Raw genomic sequence first — 16253 nt, forward strand, 5'->3', positions numbered from 1 at the left:
TTTGTTTTAGAAATATCCTTTTGAATATTTGTTTTAAAGGGTATTTTTATTGACATATACCTTAAAATAAAAATATACTAATTTTATAATTTTTCTCTTTACCTGGCATATGGATACATTCTGAAACAAGTAAATAATTTATTCATACAAGGTGTATGATATTTTAACGTCATTTTAACTATCTCATTGACCTCTCATTTCCATTTATCTTCACTCTCAAAATTTTGATACTCACTTTGCTTTGTCTCAATTTTTACAGCTTAAAATGAAGCAGAAGCAGATTTTCTATTTTATTTTCTATTTGTGAACTTGGCTCTTTTCAACCAGTATGACTAGAAGCAAATACATAAAGTATCTTGTCAGAGTGGCAAGAACAGGGAAGCCATTGGGTTTCCAGTTACTCATTGCTATTTAGTATTTTGTGGTAGAAATATAGTAGATTTTGAAGAAAGAAAATACACCACTCTACCGCTCACTAACTATATGCTTTTGAAAAAGGCATGGGCTTCTCTGAGATTCCATCTGCTTGTTTATAAAATATTTTTTGTAATTTGATATTTAAGGAAATTATGAAAAAGCACTGTCTAACACATGTAGGTAGATATTTACTAAATAACATTTGCATTTCCTAAAAGAAAAACTGTCCTTTTTTTCTATTATATCAGAAGATTTTAATTAGTGAAGACCATCAATAAGAGAAAAAAATGCCATACTAAATTCATTATTCTTCTGATTTTCTTTTCCTTTTAGATTTAGTCATGGTGTTAGTGCATATTGGACTAATCAGACCCCCATCGATTCATTTCTCCATGTGAATGATTAAGGTAGCCACATGATGAGTCCGATATGAAATGACAAAAATACTCATGTTCTGAAGTTTGCAAAACAGAAGTGCTATCACTGGATGTTTATTGGAACGACTATTTAGAATACTATAGATTTCTTTAAAGTGAAAATTGACATGACTGAGAATGCTGTCCCTTATAGTGTTGGTTGGATACTTCAGTGATTCAATTCACTCATAACCATGTCTTCATTGGCACAATTCTCTAAACAAATGAAAATATTACACCTATATTTAAATCATTTCAATATGTCTTTCTTATTCCCAAAGGAATCCTCTTAGTAATACAAATATATAGTATCTATATCCATGGAAATAATATCCTTACATGTAAATATCTATGAATATATATGTACATATAGATATCTATATTTATATATGTTATATGTGTGGCTTATAAACTAGCCTTGTATTATACTTTCCAAGAACACTTAAAACCACAGTCAATCAGATCTAAGTAATTAATTGCAGTTCTAACTTTAATTATCTATCACTTTACCATTTATTCTAATTAATTGCTATAGCTTTGGGAAAGTTTGATCCCCGCACCTCCATGGTATTATGGCTAAGAAATCCAAGCAATAGAAATCTTCCTTCCTCTTGTTTCCACTGGAATTGCCCAAAAAGTTAAAAATATGAACAATAACTGATAGAAACCCAACTATGTCTTATTCATAACTGTTTCAAGTGCTCAGTGTTTTAATTCAAAGCTCTGGAAAAACTGGATCAGGGCAACACTCAGGCCCTGAGATGAGACCCTTGCGATCTCTTAAACCATCCATCCATGCCTTATGTGTACAAAACCCATAAGTACTTGCAACATGGTACAGCAAGCAACTTGTTTCTGAGCACTATTCTCAAACCTGTATGTGTATGCAGAATAAGAGAAAGTAACCTACAGGATTTCTTCTAGACTTTGAATTAAATTTTTCACTCAGATCCATACAAACAGAAGCAAAGTATTTCGTAACATGGTGAGCACAGCTACTAAACACTGTGGCTTGTTTGATGAGCCCAAATTTGTTAATTGAGTCACCAATTTAGCTACACCTTTAATTGTATGTGTGTGTGGGGGGGGATATAGTCTGAAAAGAGTTTGGATCAAACTGCTAAGTTTCTATTTTTATAATGTGTTAAACTTTTAAATATGTGAAAATAGCATAGCATTGCATAGATTATTAAACAACATATTTTATCTGTATAATACAATCTCAGAAAATGAAACAAATTATCTTATTGTTTTTCATTTAGATAATCACTGGGTATATATTGAATATCTACTGTGTGATCATTACTGGGCAAGGAACTCAGAAGACTACTCCTGGAGGAAAAAGAGAAACTACCATCTATTTAGACAACTATATACTAGGCTCAATGAGACACTTCAGTGCTGACTACTCCAGGAAGTGTGTGTTGTCGTCCCATTTCAAAAATGAGGAAAGAGACTCAGGAAGTTCCATAATTTGTCTGAAGTCACATGTAGTAGTAGGAGTCATATCCCCAGCCTAGTCCCCTCTGACTGTGCCATCTAGGTCTTTCACATAATAATGCAGTGGGGACGAGAAATGGGCTCAGATGGATTAGTTGGTGGGTGGCACAAGGCAGCAGATTATAAAGAATGGATTGCATGATTAGGTCAGTTAGGACTGGGGAGGAAGGGGCTCCCTGAAGACTTCTGAGATAGGCAACCCTGAGGCCCAGAACAGAGGTGCAGGAAGATGTGACATCCAGTGTTGGCCTTGGGTAGGAGTGAATTTGAGGGAATTACAGTGTGCCCTGAGGTCAGCTTGGTGGGCCTAGAACTGAGGTATGAGAAGCTCCACAGAGCTGTCCAGGCAACCACCCACTGAGTTTCCTTTGTTTAAGTTGATTTTTAAGTGTTGGGTTTTTTTTTATTTGTAAAGAAACCATCCCATTCCTATTTGCTGAAAGTCGACATAACTTCTTTATAATTATTAGTCACCAACAGATTATTTTGTCTCATGTAGAAACTAGTACACTGCAATACATAGATATATAAACTGTAAATTCTTAAGAGTTTCAAGGTACAAATGAATATGTACTCTTCAGGGTGGGAATTGTAGACTATCATCATCCTACAATATTATTCCCATTATATGATTATCTCTTCAAAATTCTAATTACTTTATTGGACAATATCAAGTCCTTTTCATATTCAGTGTCATTTTCTGAGGTTGAATTGAATAATCACCATTATTCATAGTTCCAATTAATTACTTCCTTTGACTAAAAAATCTCATTGCAGTTACTAATGGGTCTCTTCAGTGCTTGTTAATACACTACCTAAAATGCAATATTCATGTCTGTTAGCAAGATGCACTTTTACCTTCCTAGTGCCTGATATATCCATCAATAATATTTCTAGTCTAAGAAAGTAAGAGATGTTTGAATTGCTGTATGTTTAGTCTAATCATCAAAGCCTCCATAGAGCCCAATAATTTTTGTTCTTGCTCTTATCCAAATGAAACTGTCCTTTCCCAGTATGTTCTTTTAGCAGAACTCTACCAAGTATCAAAGAAGCAAAAATGGGAAACATTGAAAATCAGTAGTAAAATATTAGAATTATTTGTAATCTTAAATTATATTGACCAATATTAATGCCTTGTAACCAGTTAAACAGTCATGTTTTGTAAGTGTTGAACTACTGAACATCTGGTACATAAGGTGCTTCTTCCGTGTGATATGGGAGCTCTGAGGGAAGACAGAGCCAGCCAGAAGTCATGTTTCCTTTCATATCCAGGGTCTAACTTTGTACTTCTGTGAATTGAGAGATTGCAAAACACATCAGCATTTTTTGAAAAGAAAAAAAACCAAAACTTTTTCTTGATGTGAGATTTGATGTGATTTTAAAATAATTTCTTTTGTACCAAATCCAGGACTACATGAGACAAGTATAATTTTATCATCATGTATATAATACTTAAGACTACTTCCTATAAAACTGAGCTATGATAACTTAAAAACCTAATTTCCAAAATGTTGCAAATGGCAGCTTTTCAGTGTCTTTTCAAGTGGCAGTGTTTATTCTGGAACCTTTTTTTCCTGGTCTTTTACTTCATGACATCTGGTAAACTTTACTGATAATCAAGGCTGAATAACTTATAACATCTACAATCAGTATGTAATCAAATCTGATGAAAAAAACATTTACACATGCTTATTACATTCCTATATATTTTTTAAATGAAACTATTTTAAGGATTACTATTTAAAACTTTGTTCTGTAGATGTTGAGCTAGAAATGTTCTTTTTGTTATCAATACCCCAGTACCAATAGGAATATTCAAAATAGATCTAGTATTAGTATGGCATTTAAAATCCAGGTATTTATGTTTGATTTTGTTTTGTCCTCTCCTTCACTCTGATACTGATTTGGGAGTTAATATGAACATTTTTCAGGGGGAAAAATCTACATTCTGCAGAGTCACTTCTAAATACTTGGCATCCAAAATGTTACTAAATGAAAATTAATTGCTTTTCATAAAAAAGGGACATTTTACAAGACTGTGTAATCATATTAGAATAATGACTGGCCTCACTAATGGAAATTAAATGTGATGCTGGGTGTTCTGGCAATGTGGCCTGGGAGCTAGGTTTGCATGTAAAAGTGTAATTTCTATCCCTGCTGAGTGGATTTTGATTCTCAAAATAATTAGTTCTGTCAAATAATTAATTTTGTTGACAGGACTCTAAGTTGAGACTATACAACCTCACACACATATATTATAATTATTTGGAATGACAAGATGATATAAAACAATAATCTTCAATTCTGGCTGTCAAACTTGATCAGATCATTTCTTTTCGTACTTTTTGAGTTTCATGATAATAACCTTGAATGTAGCATATAAGTCATCATTGCTAGTGCCATTTACATACACCATTTTTATTGTTGTCATTGAATATATACTTCATGTGTGTTTAAAAAATGTAGTAAATCTGCTCTTTGTACAAAATACTGCAATGATATACATTTTTTCTGAAACTTTAAAAAATGCATCTATGTAAATTGTTGTGTATATTTTATTTACATTATTTTTTTAGTCATGAGTAATTAATTACATTATGTGTTTTAAGTTTATTTTTCTATGGTTTGAATCATCTTTGTATTTGCTAGTATACTGTCATATGCAACTCTGTAATTACTTTTTTAATGGTAGCACTGACAAATGCACCGTGACATTAGAATGACACCATTCTCTGGGTTTTCTAGTGTGTTTGTAAGTATCATATTCCTTGCTTTTCTTTTGTGGCCAACTCTATTCCAACCAGATCACCATTCTGTCATTAATATTTTAAGTCTTTACATTTACCAAGGTTTTGTAATAATTGCATGCATCTATACTCCACCATTATGAGGAAAGGGAAGCCATTCCCAGTCCTACAAGTTAGAATAAATGAAGATCAAGGGAGTTAAATAACTATCTCAAAGACACACAGCTAATAGAAAATATGCTATAAGCTGACCAAAGACCACTTGATTCCGGATTCTGTTTTTGTATGCTGTTGTTGCTTTTTTTTATTTATATCTTGGACTTTTTTCAAGCTTATCTCTGTCATTAATTATTATAAAGTGTACAATTCAAATTGTTATTTAAAAATACTGATAATCAAAATATTTTGTGAAATATTAGGTTATTAAATTTTTGAGATTTTATAAATGTATTTAGTTAAACTAAATGAAATAATGTTTTTGCTTAGGAAAAGGAACTTCAGTAGTTAGTTTTCAGGATTATCATTAGAATAAAAAGAGTGGTTTACAAATTTAAGAAAAATATGTTATATTGGGTCACAATGGACTTTGTATTTTATTTAAAATGCATCTTAGATTATTTAGCAGAGTTTTAAAAATCCACATTCATGCAATGTTACTTTTACATAGCTTAATTAAATTTTATGTAGTTGAAATATCATTTTGGGATCTGCTTTTTAAATTTCAAGGATAACAGATATTTTACTCTCTTCTCAATGTAACAAAGGAAATATGTATTTCTACATCTGAAATCTGTCACACGGCAGAGCTCAATATAACCCAAATTGTATACTTTGCAATCAGAGTAAGTTTGTCACTGAGCTGATATTTATCTAGAAAGTGCTACTTGTACTTGGACAAAGTATCTAGAAGGTATCATAGAATTAGGTTTCTTTTTCACTGACCTGGTAAGTTAATGATGGTGGAGTTCACAATGTTCATTGTGTTTCTTCACTGCCTTCCCCTTGTCCCAAAGCCCACCCCCACCTTTTTTTAAATAAACAATAGCAACAACTTCTACAGTGACCAGGAGACTCTCCCCAAAGCTCATTCATCCATCATATATAATATTATAATTATTTGTAAGGTTTTGTTTTGATTTTTCCTTATTGACTGCAGGTGCACATAATTGAATTAATAATCATTATTAGCTTGTGAAACACAGGTATTATTGGCCCATGCAGGACCCGTTTTAATCTATTTAATTGTCTAAGTATCAAATACCAAAATCTAATTATAGATTCTCTAAGTGTGCAGTTCTACAAGGAAGCAACACACAGAAGTTGTGGCTCGGTAAGATAAACTATTTAGCTTTCAGTCTGAAATTCAGACTGTGGCATATGGTTAGCATCTTGCAATTAGGAGGAAATAAAAAGGTCTGCCTAACTACACAGTATATTAATTTGCCATCAAGGATGGATTGTCAAGTCTCATTAAATGCATAGGGTTTTTGTTTGCCCCTTGTTGCTCTGTGACATGGGAGATAAGCCTGAGTGATTTTATAGCTACCAGAGGTTTATTTTTTTTTTCTTCAGTGACAGGGCAGATGTTTGGCACAGAGAAGGTCTTACCCTGAATCCATAGAGGCTAGCTCATAGCCATGGTTCTGGACACAGTGGTAGACAATTACAAGCAGTTTGTTTGAGGTTACATTTTGCTCAGTAATTATTAGGTCCTGAGGACAGTATATTTTACAATTACCTAAACTGAGATATAGATTTTTCTTTTGGTAAGCTTTATATGCATTTCTAATCTGTTTTGAAAGAGGAAAATTAAGGATATATTTCACCAGTTGATACCTGGCAATAGATTAATGACTGACATTTCTAAGAGTCTGTGTTGAAGAATTTTAATAAAAACTTGTTAACTTGATACATTAGAGTCAAGGTACTCTTGTTGCTATCATTGTAAAGAGAAGTGATTTAAGGAAGAATTGAGGAAAGGTATGTTAGACACATGAAAAGGTTCTACAGTACTTTTGAAACACTATTTTTCAGAGATTATTATCCCACAGGGTAGGATTTCAATACCATGTGATAGTCAAGCTAACACAAGAAAATGAGACCCTCTAATTTATGTATAAGGTAAACACTTATCCCAGTGATTAAGACTAATATTAATACAATGATCAAATTAACTCAGTGTTTTGTGGTAAGATGAACCACAAATAGGAGTTACACTTAGTGCTAAATTGAATGTTAGCTTGTCTTGGACTTTGTCCTGTAGTTGTATGATCAACATCACTAGATTTTTCAGCTTAGTTGCTTTCTGTGTAACATAGAACCAATAGTACAAGTCCCATCTATTTCACAAGGTTTATGTAAGGATCAAAGAGATAATTATAATGAAGCATTTTGTGAGGTTTAAATTGCTATGTAAATATGAAATATGATTTATATTAAAAAAATCTTAAAAGGAACCATAGTCTGGTATATATACTGATTAACATTTATTACACAAGTACTATATACCAAGCATTGTGAAAGCTATCTGTAATTTCTTTCGGGGGAAAAAAAAAAAGAAATTTTCAAAGCTTGCCCTATTATTTGATTTGATCCAATTAAAAGGACAATCCATTCTACTTGGAGGACATCAAGAATGTCAATTTGTTAAGCATTTTCCTTTAGATCATGAATCTCAGTCTGCTACTCTCATTATACCAGGCTGATTTAGGACTTAGGACTTGGGTTTCTAATGGCATGGAAGTATCACAAGAACTATTGATGAGTTAAGCGTTAAGGTCTTTGCTGCATTTTGTTTGTCCTGCAGTGTGTTTAAAATTTAACAATAGGTGTCTGCCTTGGTCCATTTCTGTTGCTTTAACAAAATGTCTTGAGATCGGGTAATTTATAAAGAACAGAAATCTGTTTCTTGAGTCTGGGAAGTCCAAGCAGGTTTGGCAGGTTTGGTGTCTGGTAAGGACCAGGTTCTGCTACCAAGACAGCAACTTGGACACTGTGTCCTCACATGGGGGACAGGATGGAAAGCCAGAAGAGTTGAGCTGATTCCTTCCAGCTCTTTTCTAAGGTTACTAATCCCATTCATGAGGGCTCTGCCTTTATGACTTAATCAACTCTGAAAGGACCGAATTCTTAATGCTATCACATTAAAATTTCCAACATAGAAATTTTATAGAGACACATACATCCAAACCAGAGCGACATAAGTTTTGTCTCAATCTAATAAAAGGCATTATGTGACTTTAGCATGAATTCTGAGCAGCTTTTGTATTGTGTGTGGATGGTGGCCTGCAGGTGTAGACTATACCAGAGACATGGTTTTGCAGGCAGTGGTGGTGTTATAGATGAGAAAGTCCTCCAGAGAACCCTTGTAGTTCTAGCAGATGGTTCCCTAGAAGTGGTTTGTTATATGTAAGTATTTTACAGAACCTTTGGCATAATCAGATAATACTACAAATAATGCTTGCTGAATATGCAGTAGGTAAGAGAGTATCAGCACTCTTTTAAAATAATTTTGGCTTCTGGACTTTCATGCCCATAAATCCTACTTATATACTTTCAAAACCTATGTTTTTCTCTATAACTATTTCCAAAATTGAGGTCATTAGTGTTTATGTTTGTGATCCTAAGTGACATTCAATTTTGTCTTACTGAATAAGCCACAGCTATCAACTAAATAATAGCTACATGGTGATAGTGATTATTTCTAAAAATACTTTAGTAAAACACAGGCTTTTTTCTCATACAATAGAGGAACCACTCCCTGTCCAGTTTTTTTTTTAAATAGCTTTACTTTCCTGTTTGAATCTATTGTGTATAGTAGTGCTACCAAGTTTTTGTATGAAGGAATGTTTTTATATGCCATTTTAAAATACTGAATTCCATTTGAAACAAGATTGCCTATGCTTTAGTTCATTGTTGAGTTTATATTCCTCTTAACACTGTTCTTAAAGATTATGAGAGATTTAAAAGCATACTGTTATTAATAGTAGTCAAAAGTATTTGCCATATATTTCTGATTCTCAAATTTGTGCTTTTCTTCTTTTGATAAATATGATAATCTCTACCAAATTCTGTAATTCAACCTACTTAATGTAAATAGGTCCTTCAGTTTGATTTAGATTGTCAGTCATGCCAGAAAGGGCAGCAATCACTCTGCACATAAAGGACAAGAAAAATTCTCTACATACAGTATATAAGGGTGGAATAAATTTTCAGTTGACACAACAAGGAAAAAAACCTATTTCCTGCCCATGAGGTATGACAGAGCCTCTTACAAATGTTAACCTACCAGAAAGATTTTCTCCTCTAGCAGAATATGAATGCTTCTTGTCAGGAGTTTGACTCTCAGTAAAATTCATATAATCATTGAAAGCAATGGATATATCAATGGATACTATTGTTATAAAATTACTTCAAAATTATAAAAATAAAATATTTTAATTGTTTTCTTCTTGGTTAGTGGGGGTGGAGTTTAGGTGGAAGTGTTAATATAGATGTACACATTTAATTCAATTAGTAATATCAGTGAGAAACAAAAAGAACAGTAGATATCTACCCACCTACTCATTTATCTTTTGAATAATTATATATACATTTAGTGAACTCAGAAAGAATTGAAGTCTGAATATATTCAAAACCTAAGGTAAGTTATGTTGAGTCAATGTACATTATATATATATATATATATATATATATATATATATATATATATATATACATAATGCATTATAGATGTCATCCCTGAATTTAGCTTATTAGGAAAAATAAGGCAAATAAGAGAATTATAAATTGATAGATAAGCCCCCAAAAATAGTTCACTTTGTTTTTAATCTAATTTTCTCCACAATTTTCTAAAAGTCAAATGTATAATCAGTTTATCTCCATTTGCAAAATTTGTATAACTCATTGACCAGATATTTAAATTTTCTGAGTGCAACCTTAGTCTGGAGAAGCAATTTTGTTGCTTCTGTTTTGAAGCTGCATGATCTGTCTCAGCATTACAATTTTCAGCATTTTAAATAATATACTCTGAGAATAATTTATATGTAAAGTTCATTTTGAAACTCTCTTAGTGACAACTGCATTAAACGAAAATTGATGTCAAGAAGCCAAGCAAAAGTTACAAGTCTTTTTTAATATGAAGAAAGAAGACTCCAATAGCAAGTAGGAGACTCAATACCTTTCTCCACTTCATCAGGGTATGATGTCCCTAGTTTTCAAGTACACATACTATGTTCCTGTTAAGAGGGAGAAAGAACTCTCATTAGTGGAGGTCTAGGTTTCAGCTTGTTCTGAAAGACACAGATCTGTTCTGGATATTTTATTTTGGTTTAGTGCAGACATTTTTAAACCATAGACCAGCTTTATCAGTCAGTCTGTGGGTACAACTGACCAGGTGAATATTAATGCCTATCAGTGCCATCCACTTGGATGCTAACAGGAGCTAATAGGAACACATTTGGTATATGACTGAATAAATGCAGTCTGCAATGAGTTGGTCCAACTCTGGAATTTGCTCTTCCCAGATATCATCCCCACAGTCATTTCATTGTATCTCAAATGTGTAGAAAATTCTCTCTTATAAATTGTTTAAAAAGAGCCATGAACAACACTATTACTTTAGTACATGAACTATACACTCTAGTTGAAGCGTATTGCTGTGTAACCACCCTGGGCCCTGGAGAGGCTATAAAAGGCCTTGCTTGTAAAATCAAAGATGCAAAGAGAATGTAAAAGTCATCCCTAAGACTCTAAGTAGAAGCTCAAACACCAGAGTTTCTGTAACATCATGTCCTTATTATGTGTATATTAGTGCTGAGCAAGGCCTAGACAATAACACCAAAGCAAGATACCTGTAGGGTCACAGTTGCTTATGAACACAGGTGAATATCAACCAGTGCTATGATTTGTCACTAGTGAATTAAAACACTCTCAGGTAGAGTTGATTCAAAAGAATTTCTGTTGATACCAATGTGCTAGCTTCAATACTCATACAAAATATTGTGAGAGATCATGCAACATCTCCAAAGAACCCTGCAACAAATTTTAAAAAGAAACTAATATAAAACACTAAGAATCATTATCCAAATCTAAGTTTCATAAAAGTCATCAGATTTCCTGAAAATATGGAAATTACCAAAGGATAAATGTAAATCATCCGTGAATCAACCCAGTATACCTAAAAATAGGCAAACATTCTTTTTGTTGAATAAAAAACAATATAGGGCATGAATTTCTAACTCGTGCATATATTCTAAATAATAACTAAGCTTGAAGTTTTAATCACTTCCTATATGCCAAATTCTGTGCTTAATGTTCTACTGCATCTCATTGAAACCTTTCAAAGTCATATCAGCAGTCCCTACTGCCATCTCTAAATTATATAGAGAAAACACAATCAGAGAGGCTATATAACTGTCCAAAGTTACTTGGCAAGAAAGAGGCAGAACTGGAAATGGAATCCTTGTTTGTATAACTGTGATTGACAAACATTCTTAAAAATTAAGGTATATTTTTCTCTCAAAGTTTAAAAATCTATATTATACTAGTTATGCTTATGTTTAATGTTATTGCAGAATCTGTGTGTGTACTATAAATGTTCAGTGAATTAAGATGCTTAAGTGGCTTAATTACCTTATACCTAGAGTCACTCTGCTTGCTATTATTTCTAGAGTAAGATCTTACCAGTTCTTAAACTTGACTAAGTGTATAAAGGGCTGAACATTAATAATAACACTCTAGTTTTTTCCAGAGAAGAGCATGCATAGTTTTTAATTTCTTCATTTCTTAAAATTTTGCAGTGTTTTACAGAATCTGCCTTATGTGGTAGCCAAAGGGAGGGAAGATGTGGAAAGTCTTATATATCATCATGGACTACTGCATCCACAAGGATAGGATCTTTTCCACTGAGAAATTATGTTCTGAGTCATTTATTTGCAACACCTGCATAGCTAGATGCTATCATATATGACACCACATCTATATTCATAGCAGTTGAGTTTAAGAAATTTGTAAACAGGGACTTTATCTGATGTACGCATACAAAAGGAATTTTCATTGTACCATTTTTCTTTGCTACTTAATGCAACCCCATACATTTTAGTTTGCTGAAGGAAATCCACCACTTCACCTCTTGTAGGACATTTATTTATATTTTAGGGGAGTACAGGAAATTTCAGGGGAGTGTTTGTGGGATTTAAGACCTTTCACTCCAGGGCCAGTCTGCCAAAGCAACATCAATAATGATTGAAAGTTGTTCATCTCTGCAGGCCATTTAGTAGCCTACATGAAATCACTTAGTGGTCTAAATTTAACTCCTGAGGGAACTGTCATGATTGACAGCTTGAAAAAGAGGACAAGAATGGAATGGACCTGTTAACTAAGAGCGAGTGAATTTCTCCTGTAGGTATAGCAATGTTTACCTCCTAAAATTTAGTTTCAAGTGACCTGAGAGTTTTTAAATGAGGAAGATGTTTATTCAGTGAATAAATATAGTGACTAAAGCAAATTTTTATTTCAGTGTATACCCAAGGGTTATCCTCTTACTAATTCTTTATTGCTAACACCATATAATATGCATTTAGCAGTGAATGTCATGTTCCTGCCTTGATTCTCCATATTTGTCTTACTGATCTTTGTGAAGTGAACTATGCCATAATATTTATTATCAGGTGACTCATAAAAAGTTGAATACAAATTTATGTTATTATCTACTTTATTTTATGTTATTTCGGAGACACTATTAGGAGTCTACTGTTTGGTGAATCTTATCATTTATTAGGAAAAAATTAAATAAGAAAATTAAATTTTAAAAAAATTAGGAACACTCTCTGGGCATTCTCCAGATATTTTATCAGCCATTCTCTCTCAATATAAGTTATAAAGTATGTCCTAATAGTTTGTGGCTATTCCCCTCAATGTGACATTAGTTATAGTGGTGATGAGGCCTCTCAATGTGTAGTTCTTGTAGTAATTGATATCTCCCTTAAGTAACTTGGAACACTTTTATAGAAATACTCCAGATCCCAGAGGAAATAAGTGTGTGTGTGTGTGTGTGTGTGTGTGTGTGCGTGTGTGTGTGTGTGTGTGTGACGGGGGGACTACTGCAAATGAATGAATGTTTAATAAGCACCTAGCCCAATGGTATACAATAAGTGCTCTCTGCTTATGAAGTATAAACTAAGTGTTGAACAACTGTTTTATTAAGATACCTTTAATGACTTATAGACAGTCTTTTAAAATTCATAATCTCCTGTCTAAAACCATTTCAAGCATTTGCTACAACAGATATTTAAAAAAATATGATATGACAAAGAATGAAGGCACTACTGATTACTGCCTATTCCCAGCCCAGGAAGGGGGCTTTTCAAGGTTTTCATTTCCACTGGATACTGTTGACAGTCACAAACTGAGGTAATGCAGCCTCATGGTTCTTGCCTTTCTGACATATAATGGTTCAAACAGCAGTCAGTGCCTCCACAGGGTTGTGTCTGTTCTTAATGTACAATCCCTGATAGTGTCTTTATAGTGCCAATCACAAAATCTTCAATGGATCAGAGGAACTTGTTTCTTAATTGTTCCATTTCTTGAGACCCTTTTATCATAAGTGGGTACTGACCCTGATTGACCTATTTCCCCTAGTCAAGTAAGAGAGTCTCATGATTGTTGGTTTGACTTCTTAATATAATTCAAAACAATTTTCTGACTAGGTCATATTGAGCAATGGAAAGTTATCATAAAGGAATAATTACAATCAGCATCTTTGACAGATTTGCTACCAAATGTTCATTTTGCAGAGGAGAAAGTGTTCAAGACTCTCACATGCACTAAACTTCCCAGAAGTATATCAATTTGATTATGTTACAGAGAATATGAATGTTACAGAGAATATGAACCTTTGGAGTGAATATGTCTGAGTTACACCATCACATGGTTTATCTCTTTGAATTTTATTGTTTTTAATTTAAAGTTGATGTTTGATATAAGGAGAGCAACTAAAAACAATAGAGAGAAAGAGCATGAGAAGAAGATCACCACTAAACAGGGATGAGAGGGGAGAGGGAAAGAGAGAGAGAAGGGAAATTGCATGGTAAAGGAAGGAGACCCTCATTGTTATACAAAATTACTATAAGACGAAGTGAGGGGAAAGGGGAAAAAACAAGAGAGAAATGAATTACAGTAGATGGGGTAGGGAGAGAAGATGGAAAGGGATGAGAGGGGAGGGGAGGGAAGGGATGAGAGGGGAGGGGAGGGAAGGGGAGGGAAGGGGAGACAGTAGAGGATAGGAAAGGCAGCAGAATACAACATACACTAGTATGGCAGTAGGTAAAAAAGTGGATGTGTAACCGATGTGAATCTGCAATATTTATATAGGGTAAAAATGGGAGTTCATAATCGGCTTGAATCAAATGTATGAAATATGATATGTCAAGAACTTTGTAATATTTTGAACAACAAATAAAAAAAGTTGATGTTTAACTTTCTGACTTAAAGTTGATTATTTGTTTTTCCTTCTTTGTAATATTTTTCATTTAATTTAGTTATTGAACAAATAGACATGCTTATATGAGGATCTCTGATAGATCAGATATAATACCAATTATAAAGTTGCTTCTCGTAGGAAAATTGTTCCATTTCCCCTAAACTTCAAAACCACAAGATCACCCTTGGTTAATGTGAACTGCTATAAACAGAACTTTGTCTCCTCAAAATTCCTATGTTGAATTCTAACTTCCAATGTGATAGACAGTGTTTGGCCTTTGGAAGATAATTTGGTTTAGATGAGGTCATAAGAGTGAGGACCTTGTAATAGAATTAATATCCATAAAAGAAGGAGAAGTCAACAGAAGCACACTGTCTCCTCCCCTCCATCTCCTTCTTTGTCCTTCTCCCTGTCCCTCCTGTTCTCCCTACCCCTCTTGCTCTTACCTGTGAGGACACATGATAAGGCAGCCCTTTGCAAGTCAGAAAAAGATCACTCAACAGGAACCTAAGGAGAGGGAAAGTTAGCTTGATCTCCAATTTCCCAGCCTCAAGAACTATAAGAAATAAATTACTATTGTTCAAGCTATTCAGTATGGCACCTTATCATGACAGTTTAGACTAATACATCAATAAAGAAAAGAGTTGCACTATTTTTTTCCAACATTATTTGTGATTTTTGGCCTGACCTAGCCAGTATTCTTTCAGATTTGCCACATTTCTGCATGGATGTGTCTAACCCCTTTCAAACCACAGTAATGGTATCTCATAGACCATAATACTTTGAGTCTGCAGCTCTTTATAAACTGTTCCCCAAGTGAGAGTTTAATACCTCCCATTAATCTTTGTTTACAAAATGCCAACCATTTAGTAATTTGTATGTACCGAACTAATTTTAATCACATTTAACACAGAAGCTTATTAATATTCCACTTCTTACCTGCTTTAAATGTTGACTTACCAATATCCATTGATTTCCAATTTAGTAGTTAGAATAATCTATACAAAAATTATTTTTTAAACTAAATGTTACATTGTCAAAGCTATATATTTATTTTTGCTTTTCACTCAATTAATTTCAATCTCCAAATGCAAAATACTTAGATCTTAATAATTATTGGTCTTATTCAAATTTAGTCTCTGTGTTTTAGGAAATATTATTTACTTACTATAAACAAATTAATATCATCCTTGTTTTTCTAAATAGTTTTATTTTAATGATGCTCTTAATAATTTCATTAAATTTTGATGAGTTATTTAATGAAATATCATTTACATAATTTTATAGTTCTATTCACTGAGATTTTAAGCATTTTTTTTTTCATTTTCCTAAGTCTTTCATATTAATCAATCTCATGAAATTTATCATGTCACTTCTATTTCCAACACAGGCTTTTATCAAAAATATAGTAAATACCATTATTTGTTTCTAAACATAAAATAGTAGATAAAAGGGAATTAGTTTGTTATGTTCATATATAGTATTATTGCCACATACCTCATTCACTGTCTAGGAGCATAGTTTTGAAAAAGTGGACAAACAATTTAATGTGAATATAATCAATGTTATCAAAAACTTTATGAATAGTAAATTTCACCTTTGCCATGACTGTAATTCACAAGTGTAGAACTGAATTGAATTATGAAGACAGAAAACTGCTGAAAGATTGAGTTCTTAAATGTAGTGTTTTCA

This window comes from Callospermophilus lateralis, chromosome 16, assembly GCF_048772815.1.
Source record: "Callospermophilus lateralis isolate mCalLat2 chromosome 16, mCalLat2.hap1, whole genome shotgun sequence".
Taxonomy (NCBI): Eukaryota; Metazoa; Chordata; class Mammalia; order Rodentia; family Sciuridae; genus Callospermophilus; species Callospermophilus lateralis.